This window comes from Episyrphus balteatus, chromosome 2 (genome assembly GCF_945859705.1).
Source record: "Episyrphus balteatus chromosome 2, idEpiBalt1.1, whole genome shotgun sequence".
NCBI classification, from domain to species: domain Eukaryota; kingdom Metazoa; phylum Arthropoda; class Insecta; order Diptera; family Syrphidae; genus Episyrphus; species Episyrphus balteatus.
Genome location: NC_079135.1, coordinates 23,796,212 through 23,820,715, shown reverse-complemented (window position 1 = coordinate 23,820,715; position 24,504 = coordinate 23,796,212). Strand labels below are relative to the sequence as shown.

Here is a 24,504-nt window from a genome sequence, read left to right as displayed (position 1 = left end):
GTTGTCATTTAAAAAAGTATATTTAATGGTGTTACAAGAGAAAAAAGATTGATTTTTTTTTTTGCTTTTTTGATGAAAAGTGATTTGGTTTGAAAAAAATAAGCTCTTTTTGTTGATGTTGTATAGACATGGACGATATAAATATTTTGAGCTGAAACAATAAGTTTCCAGATGATATAAAATTAACATAGGTTGTCATATAAAAAACATGTTGTATTTAAAGGAGCTAAAATAAAAAATAGGTAGATTTTTTCTTTTTTTTTTTTGCAATAAATTTTTTTTTAAGGTTTCACTTCTACCACGTGTGAATTGCACACATGACTTTTTATTTATAATTGGTCTACTTTTTCCAGAAATTGGTAGGAACCCCTTTTTCCAAAAATTGTCGTTCGTTTTGAAAATGTTGAATTGTAGTCATAGAGCTTATGGAGCATTCTCTTAACAAGTCTGAAATAGTTTGTATGTACATTCTCTCACCCAAAATAATAATTTATTAGTTAAATTTAGAATTAATTTTCCATTAATCTCAGTGAATTTGTAATTCATCTATAAAAACATTGTTTCTATCTGATACAATTTTAAATAGAAAATCACTTTTCATCTGGAATAAATTAATATCATTGTTTCAAAGTCACGTCACCTACTAACAATCGAATATCACACGCAAACAGTGCTCCATTGTTTTATCCACTGTTTGCTAGTCAGTATCAAATTGAAGTAAAAAAAAAATTGCTCTCTATCTGAAAATGCGTGCGTGCGTGCGAGCGTGTGTTCCTCTGTTCATGTCCGTAATCAGATATAGTTGACTCATAACATAACCAAATCGAGATCCAGGAGGAACAAAGAGTGTTTGTTTGTCATTGACTTCCATTGCCAATGAATCTTGGGGGTTTTCGGTGATGACGACGACATAACTAAACTGGATGTGGTCTACCAACCAAGCGTAATATCTGTACCGTCGTCTACCCTAGCAATAGCAAGAGTACAAACTCTACTAAGTGAATGTGAAGCGAGAAAATAATGTGTCAATTAAATGTCAGATGTTGGGCCTTATACAATTTGACAGCTAATTGAATGGCAATCATCCGAACAATGGGTTTTGTATTTACATTTTTACAGAGCTGCCATGGTGCCAATGAAAACGTCAAAAACAACACAAAGTGATTTTTTTTTTCTTTCTTCAGAAGTTAACCGAAAAAGACCAACAAAGTTGATTGCTCTTCAAACAAAACGTAGGAAATGCGGAAGACTATCCAAACGATAAGAATTTACTTATCAAGTTTTCAACTGTCATCGTGAAATTTTAGATTGTTTCATTTTTTTTTTTCGAAATGCCAAATAGAAACGTCCCGGGGGGGCACAATATAAGCCTTTTAGGATTGAACCATCGAACAAAAATGAAACCTATACAACAACAACAATGGCAACGAAAATGCTTATTACAATCGACGACCAGACGAATGGATTATGTTTAAAATTCCAATTGTAACCTCTCCGGATGCATTCAATTTATTGTGTGTTGCTTATAGTTTCTAGACGGGGTGTATCAAATTTATTCTGAAACCAAAACCTTGTTCCCCGCCTGCACTGATCAACAGCCGCACTGTTTTAGCCGGCCGGAGCAGGTTGAATTGATGGATGTGTGATTTGAATTACAAATTTGATAATTGCACCTCTACAATAAATGAAATTGTATATGATTAAGTTTTTTTTTTCGTATGACTTGACTATGTTTGAAGTGCATAAGACAATAATTGTAATTTGAGGTTATTGACATTGACATTTATAGAAATAGGAGTGTCTTGGTTGAAAATTTGAAGCACATCAGAATGCAAATCGAAACGAGAACTTTATGTTTGGAGAAGATTTATTTTATTAGTTCAATGTCAGTCAGCAAATTGAACACCTGCAGCATCTTTTAAGTCCAGTTGTCAGAGAACGTCTTTTGTTTCAATTTTATGCTGAACAAATTTCTAGAATTTTATTTAAACTATTTGGTAGTATTTGAAGCTAGATGCAGGGGTTTCAATGCTTCTGGTATAAATACTTAACTACCTTGAATCGTCAAAACGTCAAAATTGGATACAAAGCACAAAGGTGTTTCTACACAAAATTTCTTCATTTTTACTTTTGGCAAGGAAAATTTTGCCGACATTTTTCTGTTTTCTGAAAAAATTAATGTTCATATAAATTGAAAAATCATTTGAATTTTTAGAAAATTTTTATTTAAAGAACACTTTAAGTACAAAAGAATAATTAGCAAACACATATTTCTATTTCTAACAGATTTTCACATTAATTTAAAATGATTTCCCATTTCTTTAACTATGTATAAATCTTGTAATATCAACTGTCCTTAAAATTATTAGAAAATCCTTTCATTTTATTCGAATTTCTTAAAAAAAAAACTTTTCAATATGAAATGAAGGCCATTTCGAATTTAAGACATTTTAATTAAAAATCCAAAAAAAATCAACTTTGTTTTATGATAAAAATTTCATGCTGAAATATTCGGTATAGCTATCATTTATCGGCTATAAGTGATTTTATTTTTAATTTTTTGATTATTTTTTGGCTAAGAATTTATATTCCAGTCATACTTGGATTTGATTCTGATTTAAAATAATGAAAATAGGCAGAATTATGATATTTTTTACTCAGAATTGTAAAGCGTTCCCGAAATGTCGTTTTGACTAAAGATGTTTTTCTTATTTCTGTATTGTGTTTCTTTCTGTGTGTTTCTTAATTCGCAATGCAATGTAAAACGAAATATTTTTGAGATTATAATACAACCAAAAAATACAATTTTAATCTAAATAATCCTTAAACAATCGTTCCCGGAATGACCGGTTCAACCGTTTGTCACTCATACTTAACGGTGCAGGTAATTTTTCTTGCTCCAAAAGAGTTTTTTTTGACTTTCAGAGACTCAGAAAAATTTTCGTTTTGCTTCGGCAGCAAACTAGACTTGACGCTTTTATACAAAAAAATTACAAAAACTTTTAATTTGCAACCAATGTTTATCTTGTTTTTCGTACAAAGTTTTTGAAATTTTGAATGAAAAAATCAGAGAATTTGCAAATACGGGACAATCACATGACAAACTACAAAATACGGGACACTTACACGTCCCGGGTTTCTTAAATAAAAACCCGGGACAAGCTGTAGAAATACGGGCAAATCCGGGGTAAACCGGGACGGATGGTCACCGTAGGTATAAGTGATGTTCAAAAATGAAATGCCTAAAAATAATTGATTTTAATTTTTGAATTTCAATAATTGAGTTGTGGAATGAAAACTTTTTTTTTTACCAAAATAATAATTATTTTAAGATGCTTTCATATTATTTTAACCGGTAAATTAGAAAAAAAAAGTTTAATTTAATGTTTTGTTTTTGAAAAAAATAAATAATAAAAATGCCTTGAACTCAAAATTTCCACCTCCATGGTTTTCACCCTTAAACATATTCCATTTATTTATATTAAAAATGTTATTATTTTAGGAAGATAGGATTTTAAATTAGCATCATAGTTTTTTTTTAAAAGCCTTTTTTTCTAAGTGTCGCAGAAATCTCATATCTATGTTTGTTTACTTTCATAACAATGGATATACCCATGTTTAATTATGCCATAGGAATTCAGTTTGCAGCTCAAATACATTTTCTAAAAGTATTTGAACTAATAATTCTCATCTTGAACTGTATAAAAACAAATCTAGTCGAATGTTTATTTTATTTAAATTGAATAAAATATTTTCGCACCCATTTCAAACTCTACACACAACTCACGTATAAAATAATTCTATGTTTTTTATAAGCATTCCGCTAGAGAATGCTTGTCTTTAGAGACATAATTAATTATAACAATTGTGACTTGGTTTTTCAATTCTATCTGCAGGAATGATACACAAAAAAAGGCAAAGAATTTTTCGCGTTACTAATAATTACACAAGTTGAATGTTGAAGACACCATCCATGTTCTCTCTAAATGTTTTCAATTTTCTTATTTGCTCTGGGAGTACCAAAGACTCTTTTCCTATTATATTTTTTTTTCTCTCGCTGCGTGTAAGTAATTCGCGTGGGAAATTAACTTCACACAGCATGTGCTGGTGCAGATTAATTTCTCATGTTTTTTTTAATGATGCAAAAATTCAAACCATAACAAATGCTTTCGAAGAAGAGAAGAAGAATTTTTCTTTCATACCAGAACCGTAGAGATTTCTAATTGTTTTAGCCCTGATTTTTCAATCATCAGTTAGACTATCAGAAGAATAAATGTCAATATAAAAAAAACTTTTATTCCTAGGAATAAGCTCTATCTAAGGTTTATCTGACTATTGAAAAATTGGCCCTTAATAAGATTAAATGTGAAAAATTTATAGTAGAATGCGAAACAGAGTTTAATTTTTTAAAAGAAGTTTTTCCATTGATGAAAATAAACCGTAATAATTGGTATAAAATGAAATTTCCAAGAAAATCTGATCCTAAACGGAGAAAAAAGGTTACCTTTCGCTTAAAATAAGTAGAATCCGCTTAAATTCTGTTAAATTTAAGGTAATCTTCATTTCATTTTAATCTGAACTGAATTTTCATCTTAAAAACCGACTAAAAATAAAAATTGCAGTTTATCATAGTAATTTCCCGTGACCAAACAGTTGTAGGATCGATCCCCAGTGGCTGGCAGTTTTTTTTTTTTTTTTTAATGTCTTAACATAAAAATAAGAGGATTTTCCGTTTAAATCAATTGGATTTTTTTTTTAAATTAGCACATTCAAGAAATTAATTTGTCCGCTTAATTTAAGAAGGAAGTCATTTTGGGAAAAAACCATGCAGAAATCCGCTTAATTTAATGTGGAATCCGCTTGTTTTTAAGTGTTTTTTTTTTCTCCTTGTAAGATAAAATGACAAAGTAATTTTTTTTTACATAAAAAGGGTGACTTTGTAAAAAAGTCTTACTCATATTTTGCTTCTAACACCAGTTTCCTGGTTTAATTTTTTTTTTTTGTTTAAAAATGGAAATTACTTAAAACCGATAAAAAGTTCCAAATTTCTGTTTTCGTGGTTTGCATACCCAAAAAAAATCTAATCTTTTGTAAACATACTTACTACACAAAATTAACATAATACTACACTCATAAACCAGGTCAATTTTGCCGCCTCCAATAGCGCTGGAACAATGTACAACTTCAACGAAACACAGCAATGAAATGCCATATAATTGAAATTTGCATGGAACGAGCGCACGCGGGTAATTGAAAAATTACGTCGTTTCTTGAGCTTACGTCTTATCGTGCCATTGTTTTTATTGTCAAATATTACGTATTATCTGCATTCCAGCGCTGCTTACTTTAACAAATGCTGCAGCAAAGTAGTAGATAACAATTTTGTTTTATTTTTTTTTTTGAAATATTCAAATGACTGGTCAGAGAGTTGATAAAGTTGCAAATTTTCTGGAATTTCAAGATTAGTTGAAGCTCTTCGTGTCTTCATTGTTAATCATGCAAAGTGCGATCGTTCAGCATCACTCTTCTAAATGATAGATTTGAATAAATTTAAATTTAAGTGGCAATTTTTATTTGAATCACTTTGACAAACAAGATCAATTTATTGTTCTGCTGTTAGCATTTATTAGTTGATTAGCTTGAATGACATTTAGGCGATTTGAATGCAAAAAATAGATAACACATACGTTTTGATGCGCCATAAAAATTCTTAAGATGTCAGTCGCTTATTACCAGGGCCAAGACTTGTGTTTGTTATTGTAGTAAAATAATAATTTCTAGCCTATTGCATTTCTTTGCAATTTGCATTGAACTTGTCAAATTGAAGTTCCGACAGATAAGCTTTGATAAAAATTTCCAGTAATTCAGTGATTCCAGAGGATCAGAAGTTAACCTTTGGTAAATTTTGATCCCTTACTCGACAAAATTTTCTATAAAACCGTTACGGATTTATCGGAATATAATTTTCCATTTACGCGAAGAGCAATTTCACGGCGCAGGAACATATGTCCCCGGGACATAAGTCCCCATTTTTTTTTTCCGGATTAATGTCTCACTTTACTGGGTCATAACTCATAAGTCTCAAATCGAATTCGGGAATTACCAATGCCCCATACTGTTCTGAATTTTTATGTCGAAAATGGGACATACACAGAGAAAAATATGACCCGCTAAAAACTAACAGATTACCATATTGTTTTACCGTCCATACATTTCATAAGGAAATCTTATTAAAACCAACGATTAATAAGGTTTTTTTAAGGAGATTTCTTATTATTTTTATAGAGAAAATCTTATTAAAATTTGACTGAAAAGTTGATTTTTTATGCAACTTAGCACTAGAACAAAAATCGCAATCAATATTTTCATGGCAGGTTGGTTCAGGTGGTAAGGTGGGCTACTAATGATTTGAAGTCCCCAGTTCGATTCCTGGCCTGGTCGTCTTTTTTTTTTTTTTTTTTAAAACCCTACAAGTGCATATTTTAAAACAATAAGGAAAACCCGATTGTTTTAATAAGGTTTCCTTCTTGGATGAAAACCATAGAGAAATCTTATTGTTTTTGTTCTATTTTATGTGGTCTATTTTTCTCTGTGTAGATCCCGAATGAATCAACTGGTAAATACAGTTGTAAAACTTTGCTTTTGTTTTCCAACAGCTTATAACTAAAATTTGCATTGAAGTATTATAGAAAATAATCTCTTTAAATTTACTATAGTAAATATTATGGACATATTCAAAAATTACAAAATATAATTGGGTCATACTCGTAAGCCCCTAATTTTTTCGGAACTAATGTTTCAATCGGGTGGGACATAATTACCAAATTCTATTCGGGGCTTATGACCCAGTAAAGTTAAAGTGTGACATAAGTCCCGAAAAAAAAAATTGGAACTTATGTCCCTGTTCCCCATTTCACTGGTTTTAACTATCTCCTGATGGCTAGCTGCACTTAGGAGACTTTGAACCTTTCGTTTCTTATTAAAAGATCTAAAACTACTTCTTTTCGGTCTTATTTGGTCTTATATTGTCTTTCTTAACATTCAAATAATCACCGTAGCGTTTTTTTTTATCGTCAACTAAACTCAAACGAAAAATATAATGCTTCCAAATATTTTGGCATTATCTCTGTTAATCATTCCATTTTGAAGACTTAAAGCTCCACAAACCATTTGAAAATATTTATGTAATGCTTCACCCAAAAATTTCGGTTGAACTATTTCTTAATCTGTATTTATGAGCAACTGCGAAATTACAGTAGCGAGCAAAAAAAATGCAAACAATAAAAACATTTGCATTTTTTTGCTCGTCTAAAAACGCATATTTAGGTAGACTTTTGACCAAATAATGGTTATGGAGTAAAATGTTCCACAAATTGATTCTGTTTAATGAAAATAAAACAGTTTCAATATGCCAAATTTCGTAACTAAGTTCTTGTTAAAAACTCTTTAAAATTCTTTCGTTTGCATTTTTTTTGCTCGCTACTGTATGTCACAATTAAGCATCATTCTCTCCAAAAAAAAAAAAAAAAAACAACCTCTAATCTGCCCCGCCCTTGTGTAATTATAAAAATATAGTATTTATGTATGTGATGCTTCTTGTCAGCAGCAACATCATCCATGACCTCGATGGCAAACAAATTTATATTCTCTCATTAAATTTTCATCTAAAAATTTCCAGTGAAAAAGTAATTATTCAATTAATGTGCAGCAGATGCCTTTAATGTTTGCTTCCCACGTTATACTGAATCTGGTGCTGATGCTGTCCAACAACCATAACCTCGTACAATTTTTTAATGACAACATCACTCCTTCTCTGTCTTTTCCTGTATCTAATTTAATTTACCAAAAGGAAGGAAATTTATTAAAATTTAATTTTGTACTTTAAAATTTTGTAATAAAAAAAAGAATAAAACAAAAAGTTGAAGGAAAAAAATATCGTAAAAACATATTAACTTTTTTTTTTACTCTTTTCTCCTTTTTTTGTAGTAAGTACACTTGGTTAGAAAGAGGAAATCCATAAAGTGAAAATGTTGAAGAAATAAAAAATAAAAAAAAGAGGAAACTTATTTAATTTCCGTTCTAATAATAACATGAAAAATTATTATGGTTTGGCAGAAGGAAAATGTTCTTCTTCAAAGTTTTTCCATTGCCCACACAAACCATAGGTAAACTGTTGAAATTTAAAGATACTATCCTTCGAGACATGTTTCATAAAAGTTGTATTTTAAGAAAACATACAGATGTGGAGCTTTTATGTTCTAAGAAAATTTTCACCTGCAAGTCATTATTACGACAACACGATAATAGTTCTAAAAGTATACACTGAACAAAAGTTTCAGAACAATCTCATACAATATTTAAGAGTAAATGCAGTAAACGTTTTACCAAGTGGGTTAATATTTGTTTTCAGGATATCGTGAGGGAAGTATGTTTCCTGTCAACCATTAAATAAGCTACTTTTATGTTGAAACCTGGAAGTACAAGAAGTTGAATCGATTAAAAATTGATATTTAACTTTATGCCAGAAGGAATACTTAAATAAAACTGGTCAGAAGAAGCATTTAGAAGACGTTGATAGCGCTTTTGTTCTTTTTCTAAGGTGCTCTTTTTTTATCCCAATAGTAAAGATGATGTCTATAAAAGGTAAATCATTTAGTGACAAATATCCAGTTTGACTTCTTGCCTGTGGAAAATGGATGATAATCAAATACTTAGTTTTGGAACTTGAAACCACGAATAGGATGTTTCTTTCACCCTGTTACTTATAACCTTTATTAATTTGAATGATTTAAAATTTAAAACAAAAGGCTCATTTGACAACTTTTTGTTATTGTCAAGAATATTTGTAACTACACAACTTGACAATTTCCCTAGGACCTGAAAAATATAACCAAAAGTGAAGTTCTCCAAGGTAGTGTACTTACCCCTATTCTTTTACAATGGTTAATAGTGATATTTTTTCAAAGATTTTTGGTCGAACAATGGCGTTGAAGTTGGTAGAGTCGCATATCATAGTTAAAAATCTTAGAACGAGAACGTAAAAAAATTACTTTGGATCAACAATGAGAGAAGACATAAAGATCCTCGACATTTAGGAGTAACGTTATCATTTAAATAAAAAACAATTAAAAAAATTAAATTAGTTTTAGATTTGCAATATATTTATAATATCGTTTTTCTTTTTCTTTCAGGTAAGCAGCCATAATCAGAACGTTAAACGAGTATGTAAATTTATGATATTACGTGAAAAGCAATGTACGTATGTATTTAAGCAAATAACTTGTTTAATATTGTGAAGAAGTGTTCTTTAACTACCTATTGAAAGTTATAAAGTTTTTGCTCAGATTGTCCTTTATTTAAAAAAAATATCATTTTCTTTATGCCTTGCTTGCGGTTTTAAAATTTCTTTAAAGTTTTACGACAACTTAGGTCCAATTTATTCACTCTCTATTAAATTTAAAGTCGCCATTTAAAATGGGAAATTTTAAAATTTGTATGCGATTTGACAGATTTTAAATTTTTAATGGCGACTTTAAATATAATGGAGACTGAATAAATTGGACCTTAGTGAGTGATATTTTTATTTTTTAAATAAATAATTTTTTTTAAGTTTTTGTTAATTTTTTGAGAAAAAAATGTAATTTTAAGCAATTCTAAGAAATTAAATTGGTCTTTCATAATCAGAAGAAAAAAAAGTGTCTCTAAAACGCATTTTTTTTTTGATAAAATGATGTCAAAGTAAAAATTGTAAGATCACAATCCACTTGACAAAAATTTCTTGAAAAATCGTTAAAAACTGGAAATGTTTTGGGCTAGTTTAAATTGGGCACGTTCAGGAAATATTAGGGACTAGATATTTAGGCTACGTCATCTTCTGAACGAAAATAAAGGTAAATTGACTAAATTTGTTTGGATGTCAAATATCGAAACTTACCTAAGATTTTTACAGATCGCATGGGGCAGACACCAAATTTCACTATTCTTTAATAAATAAATAATATAAATTATAACCGATAAAGCACTTTTTACTCGTTTTTCAAATAAATAGATTTAATTTTGATAACGTAATTCATTAATTAAAAACAATCATCTGTCATGTTGACAAAAAAAACTTTCCTAAATGTTTAGGTAACATTTTCTTGCCTAACTTTCCAGTCAGCTTTCCAATAAAATTAAATTGGAAGGATTTTTTTTGACAGTTGACCAATCAGAGAGCGAGAAATTACCTAAATATTTAGGCCCTAACGTTTCTGAACCTGCCCATTGTCATAAGTTTTAATTTATTCTAATTTTAAAATCAGTTTAAGCTTTTGCAGATAGAGTTGATTTACGATTCAAAAAAACATAAAAACCGTTCTAACTCGGGTCCTCATAAGTTTTTCGACATAGAATTACTCATGGTGCTTGTCTGTAGGACAACCCGTAAATACAAAACTAAGCTGTATGAAATTAGAATCCATAAGTTACTACTCACCTACTCCAAGATTTTTTTAAAATTATTAACTTTCCTTTATTTACAACAGAGTTACGATGTTTTGTTTATTTTAACTAACAATATTGAAGTTAAATTTTAATTGACAGTAAAATTTACTACACACTCACGGACAGAAAAATATAACTATACTAAATTAACTATCCTTTGAAGTAATTTCTATAGATTGTATTTTTCAAAGAGATCCTTCATCTTCGAAAAACCCAAATAATTGAATTCCTTCCTTAATTTATTAATTTATATATGTTTGAACTTCTTTGTTAATTTTACTAAATAATAAAAAAGGAGCGTCACGTACAGACAGTTAATTAGCATTTACAAACAAAATTCCGCTCCTCTGAATAACGGAACTTAATTTGTCTGAATAGTTCCCATTTGGTCGTATTACGAGTGATGAATATGACCAATAGAAAAAGTAAAGTTACAATATTTAAGAAGTCTGCTTGCATTTTACATTATTAAATTTTTATTTACATGGCTAGAACATTTTTGTTATCTTATTTGTTTTTGGGTCAAACATATCGGCTTCTACAAGAAAATGAGCCATATAAAGCTTCCAGAGAATTCTTTAGTAAAACCTTGACCCAAGAAAAAATGCACGTTTAACTTTATTTTCTCATTCCATTCAACTAGAATAAATATTTTTGTAATTGACTTCTCATTACATGATTGCTTTTTCAAATCTTTAGAAATCAGACAAAAAAAGCAACAAACAAAAACAAAACAAAATCCCCCTGAAAAATTACAAAATATCAATGTAGTGGAAAGTCATAACAAATGCAAGTGCGCTATTATTGTTAGAAGTGAAAACAACTACTTTTTTTTTTTGTTAGAAAATATAAATCACTCTCATTATCACAATGCAATGACAATTGAAAAAGAAAAACAAACATTTCGATTTCTTTTCATTCTTTTGAAAACTTTGATTGTTCTGCAATTTGACATACATTTACCGTTATTTGAAATGGAAAACATTCATAGAACCATAGAAGTCAATATACAATAGAACCACAACACTAATTCGAAATGCATCCAATAGAAATGAATACATTTCCCTTATCTATATTAGTGGTATTGGTACAAAAACTAGCTGACACGTTCTTGCGTTGTTTCGCTTGATTTGTTTAAATTAAATTTATAGTATAGTTGCTTTCAAGCGTGAATTTTTCATTGCAAAGATACAAAAAAAGAATAGACTTTTAAAACAGGGTTGTTTAAATCATTTTTCTAAATGCATTTGTTTTCCTAATAAATACAAATTAAAAAAAGAATATTTATTGCAAACAAAAAAATTTTTGCATTAAAAAGAAAATATTTATTGCATATGAAAAAAAGATTCATTTAAAAAAAATTTGTATCGTAACTAAAAAAATTTTCGTCTAAAAAAATATTTATTGCAAATACAAAATATAAATTTTTAGGTTTTATTTGGGCTTTAATGATCTTTATTTTTGGATGCAATTAATTTTCGCCCTTTTCTTTCCAGCTTCTTCAGGGGATTTTTATTTGATTTTAGTGTTGAAAATTAAATTTTAGTACATTTTTATTATTGTTGTTTGAATTTAAAATTTTAAATAAATAATTTAATAAATTAACATGAAAAACTAAACAAAACACTACAACAAAAACTTAGAGCTATTATCACAATTTCTTATCACCTAATATAAATAAATATAAATAATAAAAATATAAATAAAAAAAAATTAAAAAAAAAAATGCTATTGCAACTGAAAAATATTGACATTAAAAGTAAAATTTTTATTGTTAATAAAAATATTTTGCATTAAACAAAAATTTTGTTGCAAATAAATAAATTTCTGCATACCTAAAAAAATGTCAGTGCAAAATGTTTGCATTAAATATTTTTTTTTACATATTCGTCGAATTTCTTACAATGTTGGCTAAAATAGCTAATGTATGAAATTTGACGAATATTAAAAAAAAAATTATTTAATGCAAACATTTTGCATTGAATTTTTTTTAATGCACAAAATTTTTTATTTGCAATAAAATTTTTGTATAATGCAAAATGTTTTTATTTTTACTTGCTCTATAGGGCAAGTATTGGTTTCGTGTGGAAAAAAAAATTTGAGGTTTTAATCAAAACCATCATTACGATGATGGAGAATTCCAAAAAAGTGGGTCTCGCAAATCCGTCCGTGCGTCTGTACGTCCATCTGTACACATTTCCACAGCCTTAACGCGTGGATGGATTTTCTTCAAATTTGGTACAGATGATTTTTATAGAATTCTGAAAGTTGGTTTTTTTTTTGTTTTTTTTTTTATTTCGTTTAGAACGTATACCTCCCATAAAAAAAAATACGATATTGCGAATTTCTCGAAAACGGCTTTAACGATTTTGATTAAACTTTGTATACGTAATATTTAAAGCAATGGCAATAAAATTGCATTTTTATTTTTTCTCAAAAAATACAAAAAAAAAAATTTTTGTATGAAAAAAATTTAGTCTAAATGTCGGCTCTTCCCCAACCTCAACAAAATTTCTTTAACATTTATTTTAGAGGCAGCTCGTAAAATCTACAAGTAAACTAACATTAAAGTGCTTTGAACTGCAAAAGCAAGTACGTGCGACCCCAGTCGTGCATTTTATTTTTCATTTCAAATGCATTTTTTTAACAATTTATATTTTTACAACCTTGTTTTAAAATAACAAAATTGCCCAATAATTTCTAAGATTACCATAAGGCCATGCTTATAAATTTAATATTGTAAACTTTGTGACATTTCGTCGGTCTCATGAGAAAACCTCGTAACTCCCAAAATCAAAATTTTACAGGGGAGACGAAAGAGTAAACAAACAACAGAGTAGTTGGGAAGACACGCGCTGTGCAAAATTTGAATTTAAGTCAATTTAGAGTTTTCGAAATGACCCCAAATTTTCTGGGTTGCTCCGCTGACATATTTTCTAAAGAATGGCATTCAAAAGTCATTTTTGAAAAAAAGTGGAGTTACGAGGTTTTCTCATGAGACCGACGCACGATTTGTGATTTTAAAATTTTTTTATTATTAATAGGTTCAATGCATAATTTCCTAACAACCTGTACAATAATTTATTACACAAAAGCATGCAATTTTCTACAAACTCATTATCATTATTATCTTTAATCGATTTAAAGATTATGAAATATTTAACAATATGTGCATATCTTTACGTACATAATTAAAACTTCTCTGCATGTTAGTAAGAAATTTTCCATTTCACTTATCTCAAGAATGAAAGGGAAATAATAATGAAAAAAATAAATTAACTGAAACTTTTCATCATGGAAAAATTATTGTAAAGAATCGATAAATTATAAAAAGAGATACAGAGAGAGAGATTAACGACACGATAACGATGCACGTCGGAAACGTGATTACTTTAAAATTGTGTTAACCCACCATTTCCTGGAAAACAAACTTGATGCTTAAATGAAAAAAAAGATAAGAAAACCACTTTCAAAAACTTGAGCCATTTTCAATGTACCTACTCCCAAATAATAAAACGTGATAAAGTGGAAAACTGTGTTGTTATAAAGAGTTTTTGTTAATTAATTATGTAACAATTGATGGTACACACAAAAAACAAAATATTTTGGTAAACTTTTTAAAATTTTTGTTGTTGATAACTTTTAATTGGATTCGATGCGAAACATTTCCCAATTAGTTTTATCGATAAAATCAAAATTTATTTTGAAAATAATTACCTACACATTTTTAAATAAAAAAGGGAAAAGTATTTATTTTGTTATACAATGACATTAACAACAATTAAGAAATATTTAAAAGCTCAGCTTTAATCCAACTTTTGCCGTACAGTGGGCCACATTTTCATTTTTCGTTGCAAAATTAATGACTTTGGAACGGATTGAGATATTTCAATAATTCTTGTTAATAAACGTAAAACATAACGAGTTTATATAAAATTTGTGGACAGGGTTGAAATTAAAACTTAAAAGTTTTAATATTTATTTTTAGATGTTTTTTTTTCATTTAAAAAGCTCTTTTTTAAAAGTTATGTTTTTGTTGTGATTTTACTACTTTTCGCATGGTCTATAGAATTTAAAATCTTTATTAGTCTGGCTGTTCAAACTTGTTTTTTTTAAGAAAATCTCAGGTTTTCAATATTTCCTATGCCCTTTAAGCAGAGTTGTTAAAATATCAATTTAAAACAAAAATTCATTTGGAAATTTAAAAAAAAATTGCATTAAAAAAATATTATTGCAACTAAAAAATATTTGCATTGAAAATAAAATTTGTATTACATTTAAAAATATCTTGCATTGAAAAAAAGTTTTATTGCAAATAAAAAAAATTCGGGATTGAAAAAAAGGAATTCAAGGAAAAATGTGTGCATTAAATATTTTTTTTTTATTATATTCGTCGAATTTCTTACAATTTTGACTATTTCACCATACATTAGGTTTAATGTTATAGTTGACATTAATACGACTAATATTAAAAAAAAAAATATTTAATGCAAAAATTTTGCATTGATTTTTTTTTCAATGCAGAAAATTTTTTATTTGCAATAATTTTTTTTTTTTTTCAATGCAAAGTATTTTTATCTGCAATAAACATTTTACTTTCAATGAAAATATTTTTCAGTTATAATAAATTTTTTTTTAATGAAAATGTTTTTCAGTTGCAATACAGATTTTTTTAATGCAATTTATTTTTATTTGCAATAAATATTTTTTTAAAAAATTTGTAATTGAAAACAAAAAAAATGATTTTTTACAACCGTGAATATAAATACCTCTTTACAAGCTCAAATATACAACAAAATAATTTAACACCAAAATTCCAACTGTCATTAAAAAACTTCTTTGATTTTAAAAATAATTCAAAATCAGTCGAGTCCTTCGATCGATTTTAAAATTTCTTTCGCTTTTTGGAGCTTCCAATGAAATAAACTAGTTTTGTATTTTAAGCACATAAGAATATTGCAACAACTTTTTAAAAGTTGGTCCACTGTTCGCTTACTCGTGATTCATCTAAAGTATAAAAGAATTAACCATAAATCATAATAATTACGTAAGCCTCTCAAGCAAACATAACTTTGATGGAAAAGGCGACCAAGAATGAAGAGAGAAAGAGTCTAATTGTCAGTATTATAGTACTCAGTTAAATAACGATTTTTTTTTCATTCTTAAGTTTTTCTCCCAGCTAAGGCCTGTGACTCCTCATCCCATAAGTCTCGTCATACACTTACAATATTTTCCATCATCATTCATTAATTACATAGCTTTTTGAGCGAATTGAGCTTGCATGTTTGCGTTGTTCTGTATAGCCTTTCGCATATTACCAAACGTCAACCGCACAGAATTACCATCACCATAAGCCATAGCCTCAGCCTCAGTCATATATAAATAGTATAGTGAAGTGGAGGGCATAATATGCGCGCAAAAGATGCTAAAGTATTCAAATGATGAGGAAAGGGTTAAAAGGTTTCCTTGGTGGTGGAAGCAGCACGATGTTTCGGATACGAATCGGGTCAAAGGTCTCCATTGTCCATAAAAGTAGTAGTAGCTAGTAGCAGGAGAACAAACCCAACCAACGTACAACGTACGCCCAGGCCACTAATTATTATGAGTCATGCTCTTTTGTCGGAGTCGTAGTCGGATGCAGCAACAGGAATGGAAGTTTCTTTTTTCTTGTTGACTCGAAGCAAAAAAAAAAAAAGTCTGACGATGCTTCTGATGACATTTTCACGGGAAAAGCCGTTGAACTTTATTAATACAAGAAAAAAAAAAACTTAAAAAGAGACCTGATTTTTTTTTAATTTTTCGTTTCGTCTCATTCTCGAGGGGTAGAACTTCCGGTTTTTGCATACGAATGCATTACATTTAATGTGAAAGTGTAAACACATCATAATGCAGGGTTGATGATGAAGAACTTTTGATTATGAAGGAGCAAAGCTTTTTGATGCCGTTGAACTTAATTTGTTTTTTGCTGGTCTTTTTAATAGACGAGAAATATTTTAGAATGTGATTGGACGTTTTCTTGAGATGAATTTTGTATTAGCTAAAACATTTTTGCACAAAACAAAAATGAAGATATGGAGAAGAAGATAAGCTAAAACTTATTCAGTTTCATAAACAATCGACACAACAGAATTTAAAAGAATTTAAGAAGTAAGAAGTCTTTGAGAAGTATTTAAGAAGTCTTTGGAAGTATTTAAAAAATCTTTAAGCAGTATTTTATAAGTATTAAGAAAGTATTTAAAAAGTCTTTAAGAAGTATTCAAGAAGTATTTAAGAAGTATTTAAGAAGTATTAAGGAAGTATTAAAGAAGTCTTTAAGATGTATGCATTTAAAACGTCTTTAAGAAGTATTTAATAAGTCCTTAAGAAGTCTTTAAGAAATAAATATTTAAAAAGTATTGAAGGAGTCTTTAAGAAGTATTTAAGGAGTCTTTAAGAAATATATAAGAAGTTTTTAAGAAGTGTATTTAAAAAGTATTTAAGAAGTATTAAAGAAGTATTTAAGAAGTTTTTAAGACGTCTATAAGAATATTAAGAAGTATTTAAGAAGTCTTTAAGAAGTCTTTAAGAAATATTTAAGAAGTATTCAAGAAGTATTTGAGAAGTATTTAAGAAGTACTTGAGAAGTATTAAAGAAGTATTTAGAAAGTCTTTAAGAAGTTTTTCAGAAGTGTTAAGGAAGTATTAAAGAAGTCTTTAAGATGTATGCATTTAAAACGTCTTTAAGAAGTATTTAATAAGTCCTTAAGAAGTCTTTAAGAAATAAATATTTAAAAAGTATTGAAGGAGTCTTTAAGAAGTATTTAAGGAGTCTTTAAGAAATATATAAGAAGTTTTTAAGAAGTGTATTTAAAAAGTATTTAAGAAGTATTAAAGAAGTATTTAAGAAGTTTTTAAGACGTCTATAAGAATATTAAGAAGTATTTAAGAAGTCTTTAAGAAGTCTTTAAGAAATATTTAAGAAGTATTCAAGAAGTATTTGAGAAGTATTTAAGAAGTACTTGAGAAGTATTAAAGAAGTATTTAGAAAGTCTTTAAGAAGTTTTTCAGAAGTGTTAAGGAAGTATTAAAGAAGTCTTTAAGATGTATGTATTTAAAAAGTCTTTAAGAAGTATTTAATAGGTCCTTAAGAAGTCTTTAAGAAGTATTTAAGAAGTATTTAAGGAGTCTTTAAGAAGTATTTAAGGAGTCTTTAAGAAATATTTAAGAAGTTCTTAAGAAGTGTATTTAAGAAGTCTTTAAGAAGTATTAATGAAGTATTTAAGAAGTATTTAAGAAGTCTTTAAGAAGTCTTTAAGAAGTATTTAAGAAATCTTTAAGAAGTATCAAAGAAGTATTTAAGAAGTATTTAAAAAAATATTTGAGAAGTATTTTAAAAGTATTTTAGAAGTATTAAAGATGTATTTGAGAAGTATTTAAGAAGTCTTTAAGAAGTCTTTAAGAAGTCTTTAAGAAGTCGTTAAAAAGTAAGAAGTATTAAGGAAGTACTAAAGAAGTATTTAAGAATTCTTTAAGAAGTATTATATTTTGGCACTAAAGGGGAAAGCATTTGATTCGAGTAAACTATTTTTTATCTAGCAAGCAAAAGAATTTTGTTAAAAGAACCAAATCAGGTTCCTTAATAAATATTCTCAAGAAAGAACATCTCACAAAATATAAAAAAAAGTGAAGGAATCCATTTCCCTAAAGTGTCTAAAATTAAAGATTTTCTACTTATCCACAAAGAAAAAAAAAAAGTCTACCCTAATTTTAATTTCACGCCTTTTTACACCAATAAACACACCAACCATAAAAAACCACACTTAAAAACGTCCATTTGAATTAATAGTTGTTGTTCATTTTTACGATTAAGACATAAATTTCACCATCATATCGTTTAGTTGCCGTGTCGTGCGTCGTCTCCGTCATATCGTTTTGCTTCCATTTTCTATTGAAAAAAAAAAAAACTTAACAACCCTTGACGACGAAAACCATTAAAAAATATATATATATAAATACCGCGATCGTCTTTTTTTTTTTTTTTTGAGAAATTGAAAAAAAAATCATCCCTCTAATTAAAACCTTGTAAAGTCAGAATTCCTCTTATAGAAGGTGTATATGAAGTTTGTATAAGGTGATGACGACGAACGACCCAATAACCTAACCAAAAAACCATAAAATGAACACACCTCTTCCTTAATCTTATAAGAGGTGAATTTCCCTTCAAGTTATCCTTTAATAGTCCTTTGTGCGAAGCTCTATGGATGTTGGGTTTCATGATGAACGGCTTCTGGGTTTGGTTTTTTTTTGTTCTTTTTTTTCTCTTTCACCCCAAGTTTTCTAAGTAGAACAAGAGAAAAAAAGTCATACACGAGAACAGATGAATTACACTGAAAAAAAAAAAAATTAAATAAAAAAAGCTAATTCTTATTGTAATCTATTTATATTTTTAAATTTAAACTTTTAAAGGCTGAACGCGTCTATTGAAAATATATTTCAACCTTTCGTTTTTGAGTCAAAATAAAGTAGGTAGCCATTTTGTCATCAAGTCCTTTTTATGTCATATTTTAAGGCATTAAAATGTCCTTCATGATTGAAGAGTTACTTTTCGTTACTAATATTTTTTGTGGCCAAAAAGACATAAAAGTCTAAGTCATTATATACCTTTAGTGAAAAACATCCTTCGAAACGGAACTAATGAAGATAAAAGTAATAATAATATAATTATTATTATCAAAGTACCATAACACTGGTGTGGTTTTGAAAAAAAAAAAAAATATGAAAAAAGATAAAAGATGCCATTTTTGTCGAATGTAGTTTGGTGTTGTTTTTGTGTTCTTATAATGGCCACATGTGGTCATCATAACTTTTGTAATTTCCTCTTCTTTATGGGATATTCTCACATGAAAACATTTATCTAATGACAAAGTTAGAGTTGGTCTTTCTTCCTCCATGGGGTTATTTTCTTCTTTTTTTTTTTTTGTTCTTATCGATGGGAATGTTGGAAGCTGTCCATAATAGTTTAGTAACTGAGTGAAAAGAATGATGTTTTTGTTACACACTTATACCTATTTATAGAAAATAATCAGAGATGTATATTTTTATCCAAGGCGGTTTGTAAAAAGGTTTTTGTGTAAGGTACATAACGGTGATGAGCGTAAATTGTTTTTTTTTTTTTCATGTTTGTTCTTAAGGGTTTGATGATTAGAGCGTTATGTGTGAAACTAAAAGGAATTATACACGAGAATACCATTTTTAATATAATAACATTATGGATGAATATGAAATTATTAGCAAGGTTCTTCACTGTTAATAAGATTCAAAGTAACACAAAATAATATTTTGTTTAAAAAGAATAAGAATGTAATAGATCTAATTTAATTTTATAAAACTTAGAGTATTTTTAAGAGATTTTTTATTAACATATTTTACTTTATAAAGATAAATTAATCCCGTTTAAAGTAATAAATAAATGTTGTTTTAAAGCTTTATCAAAAATAATAAGAACTTATAATTATATCTAACATAGAATTTATTATTTCTTTCTAAAATAAGGATGAAAATCCATAGTTGTTACTCATCAACCTTAGAAAATTGAAAAAAAAAAAATTAAATTGTGAGCATTCGCTCAAGTAAAGTCCTTAATTAAAGACTAAATAAAGCAATCACTTTAGTGAAATTACGCCTAACCTTATAATGCGCATTATTTTCGTAAAGTTAAAAACACTTCTGAACACGCAAGCAAATAAAACAACCAACCCAAACGGAATTTATATTAAAACAAAATTTCCCGTTTTCAAAAAATGTATTTTTTTCAAAAAAAAAAAAAAAAAAAATTAAAAATATCACATTTCCAAATGCAATTAAGAGTTTTTTATCTTTTTATCTTTATCAATTTAAACCTCCATTTTTTGTTCTCTAAAGAAAAATGGCTCAAAAAGACCAAAAACAGTAGATTTTGAAAGTCTTTATTTTATCCAATTTTAGACGTATTAAATTTTTGTGACCATTATGTCTTCTTTCTCCGTTACATGTTCGATATTTATAAATGCTCAAAAGATAAAAATAGACTATTTAGTAAAAACATCAAAAATATCGTTTTTTCTCTTTTTTGAATATATTTTCTTAAGTTTTTTACAATATTTTAATTTAAATTTTTTTTTAAATTATACATATCGATAGAAAATTTAATTATCTACAAAAATTTTTTGATAGAAATTTTTAAATTCGACTCCCTCTTCAAGTTATAGGCAAAAACTCAAAAAGTAACAAAAAGAGTGGAAAATATTAATCGTTACAAAAATGGTCATATCTTTATAACTTATCCATAGATTTTGAAGAAAGTTTTTTTATCTTTGCCAGAAAGTGTATTACACATGAAAAATTTAAAACTATGAGGATTCGAAAGATTTTCATTTTTTCTTTCAGTAATAAAGTTTTTTTTGCAAAAATTTCCTTTAACAAATCGGTTTTTTTTATAAATTGTTTTAATACATTGCACTTAAACATCTGGATTGACCCAGAAAAGTTATTCTAGTTGGTCTTGCTTATTTACTCAGTTTTCAGGCGCCGGCTTTTCTGTTCAGATAAGTCGTTTATTACTCAAGATATAACCCAAATACTAAGTATGCTGTGAAAAACAACGACAAAAAACTTTGAAAAATGATATTTCGAAAACCTATCCATAAATATTTCGAGTTTTCTGGGCTCAAATCTATACGTTATAACGGCACTTAGTTTTTTGTAAGCTAGTGTAATTGTAATTAATTTAACACCGTTTTAAATAATTTTGGTCACAAAACGAAATATGCCATTTGATTTCTTGTATAAAATGAAGTTTTAGAAAAATAACTTAATCGTTTTTTTTTTACTTTATTTTTTAGGTATACATGACCAAAACATTTTTCAAAAAAAAAAATTCTTTGAAGAAATAATTATAATTAATAACTCCTCAACCAGGGGCGTACACTCCCTTGGGGCAAGCGGGGCGGTGCCCCGGGGCCCCCGACCGATCCCAGGGCCCCCACTGGAGGCAATGCAGAGAAGGAAACTGTTAGCATAAATTGAGTTACGAAGTAACCAGGGATACAAATTATGTCATTCAGTGTAATGTATAATGCATTGGTAGCCACACAATATGTGTATATTGATTTTAAAAAAAGGTTACCCCAGGGGCCCCAAAAAAATAAACTGCATTTTTAAAAGAAAAATTATAATTTTATCTTAGGGCCCCAAACAATATTACTTGAAAAATCTTTGCCACCACAAATAATACAAAAATATTATTTGAGGATCCTCAAAAGTGGTTCAAAACAATCAAATGAATAATTAAATATAAATTCAGGGGCCCCAACATAAATACATCAGGGCCCAAAATGAAAACATTACGTTATTGGTGGCATTCCGAATATTACTTCAGAACAGAGGCCCCAATACCTAATAATTCTTGGCTCCAAAAAAATTATATTATATTTTAGGGGCCTCTAAGCACTTAATTTTGAGGCTCTAAAAATAATTGTTCAGCGGCCCCAAAATAAAAAAAATTATGTCTGATGATGGAAAATAAAATATATGTATTTATTACTTCAGAACGTAGGCCCCAAGAACTATCAATTCTTAGCTAAAAAATTTTTATTTTAGGGGTCTCTAAATATTTAATTTTGGGGGCCCCTAGTACAAGTGTTTACTACTTTTATGAGAGACATTTTAAGTAAGTATAGCAAAGTACATTACGAACATATTAAAACATTAAAATAAACCTAAAAATAAATAAGCCATACAATAAAAAAAAACGTATGGCGTATATGTAATTTTTTTTTTAACTAAGGGGCCCCCAAATATCAAAGGGGCCCCAAAATTTAGTCTTACCCCGGGGCCCCGGCGACTCAACGTACGCCACTGTCCTCAACCCGTTTTCAAAAAATTGATTTTTCAAAAAAAAAAAAAAAACTCCAAAAATGTGTTTTTTTTTTTGAAAATTTTGTGAAATTTTAATATTGCGCATACTTAAACGCTTTTGTATAAAAATTTTCAATCACCCAAAAATTGTTTAGTAACAAATTTGAAGAAAATCGCTTCACTACTTTAGGCTGTAGCTCGATGCTTTGCAAACAGGCATCCAAACCTACAGAATTGAGGGACCCACGAGTTCTAAACATTTATCGTAATTAAAAAAAAGGATATTAATTTTTAAAACGTTAGTCGCATTTTTAAGAGCCTACTAAGTGAGTCTAAAAAATATTTCTTTATAAAATTTAATCAAATACAAACATTTCTTCACTTCAATAAGGTTTTCTCAAAACAATATTCTCTAAAAATTTGACCAATTTAAATTCCTGTAACCTTAATTATTGAAACAAACGTCTCGACTGGAATATTAATGTTATCAACTTTCAGAGTAAAAACAATTTTATTTAAAAATAAAAAAATACGTATACGCCACAGTGATTTAACACAAGAAGGAATAACAATAATGTAGAAATTATATTTGTCGTTTTTAAATGAAGAAAGAAGACATTATTTTCACTTTGCGATGTTTTATTTATTTAAAAATCATTATTAACTAATATTTATATTCTTTTGATTTCAGATAATTCGGGAACAAAACGATTCAAACCAAAATCGTGAGTAAAATTTTCTTTACTTTTAACTTATCTAAAAAAAAATGACTCAAATCTGAAATTTAATTAGATCTCACATAGGTACTGCAAATTGTTTCTAATTTAATATTACATTTACATTCTCCAAAATTATGCCAATTTTTAGATTTTTTATCCATAAAAGTTTTATAAAGTTCAAAGTTTTAATTCAATTGTATTGACATAATTGATATATCCTTTGACCTGAATTTTTAACAAAATTTAAAATTTATTCAACGAACATTTGAAAAAAAAAACCCTTCTTGTCATTAATTTAAATTTATTTTACCCAATTTATTATGTAGGCATGAAACCCTTTTAACCTGGCTATTAAAAATTCCATCCAATTCATTTTTAATCGAAAATACATGAATCGCAATCAAATTAAACAAAAAAATACAAAAAAAAGAAAGGAAAAACCCATCAAGATATGCAAAACAATATAAACCCCAAAAGAAATAAAATTCTCTTCAATAAAAACCACCATCACCACAAACCAAACTACAAAAAAAAAAAAAAAAAAAAAATAATAGAGGATAGGTCCAATAAAATTGTCTAAGCCCCTAAAATAATTCTTCTAGATTATCTTTCTCTAAAATCTGACAAATTCCAAATTCCATTCCATCAAAGTCCTTCCACTCTCAGAAGTGTCTGGTCTTCAGAGAAAGGAACAAAAAACACTCCTTTCTAATCGATTTTGATATTTTGTTTTCTCTAAAAGAAACTTATCGTTGTAGGTGTTTTCTTCGTTTACCCTTCTTGTAAAATATTTAATTAAGTAAAATTTGATCCAATCAATCACACGTTATTTCTCATAAAAATGGCAAAATATTAAATAGAAGAAAAGAAAAAAAATTATCACCAAAGGAGTGGAATATATTTTCTTTTAATTAAGTAAATTTAAGTCTTAAGGTTTTTCTTTCATTCCCATACAACTCAAAAGGATCTTTATTCTTTTGTTATAAAAAAAAAAAAATTATCCTTTGATTCATTCAATTTGTTTAGATATTTGGAAAAGTTATAAAGTCCAGCCATAGCAACATGAATGTGAATTCCATACAGATTCTCACGATAACCAGAGTAAACTCTTATTTAGGTCATTCATATCCTTTAGTCGGCATAGTCGTCGTCGTTATTGTCGGTTCTCGATGTCGTCGTCCTAGATTCAATTTTACCACAATCACACCCACACAAGATACCCCAGATTATTCAAAATGATTTTTACTCTTTGGTGGATTTCTTTACAAAATTTAACGATTTGATAATTTGAGATTCATGTCCTTGCAAAGGAGGCATACCTATAGATACCTGAATTCCTGAATATCTTTTGATGTCCATTCAATGAGTAAATATAATTGAACGAGTTTTGAAGGAATATCATTCGGTTTTGCTTGTGCCGTCTTCTGCA

The 24,504-nt window shown here is 28.2% G+C and overlaps 1 protein-coding gene across 1 annotated transcript in view; it reads left to right on the top strand.

Moving 5' to 3' along the window:
- LOC129910824 (prominin-like protein) overlaps nt 1-24,504 on the top strand; it is a 168,808-nt gene that overhangs the window by 88,084 nt on the left and 56,220 nt on the right. The window contains exon 3 of the mRNA XM_055988398.1: nt 23,048-23,081. The gene's annotated coding sequence lies outside the window, so the exon portion shown is untranslated. The remainder of the gene's footprint in view (nt 1-23,047; nt 23,082-24,504) is intronic.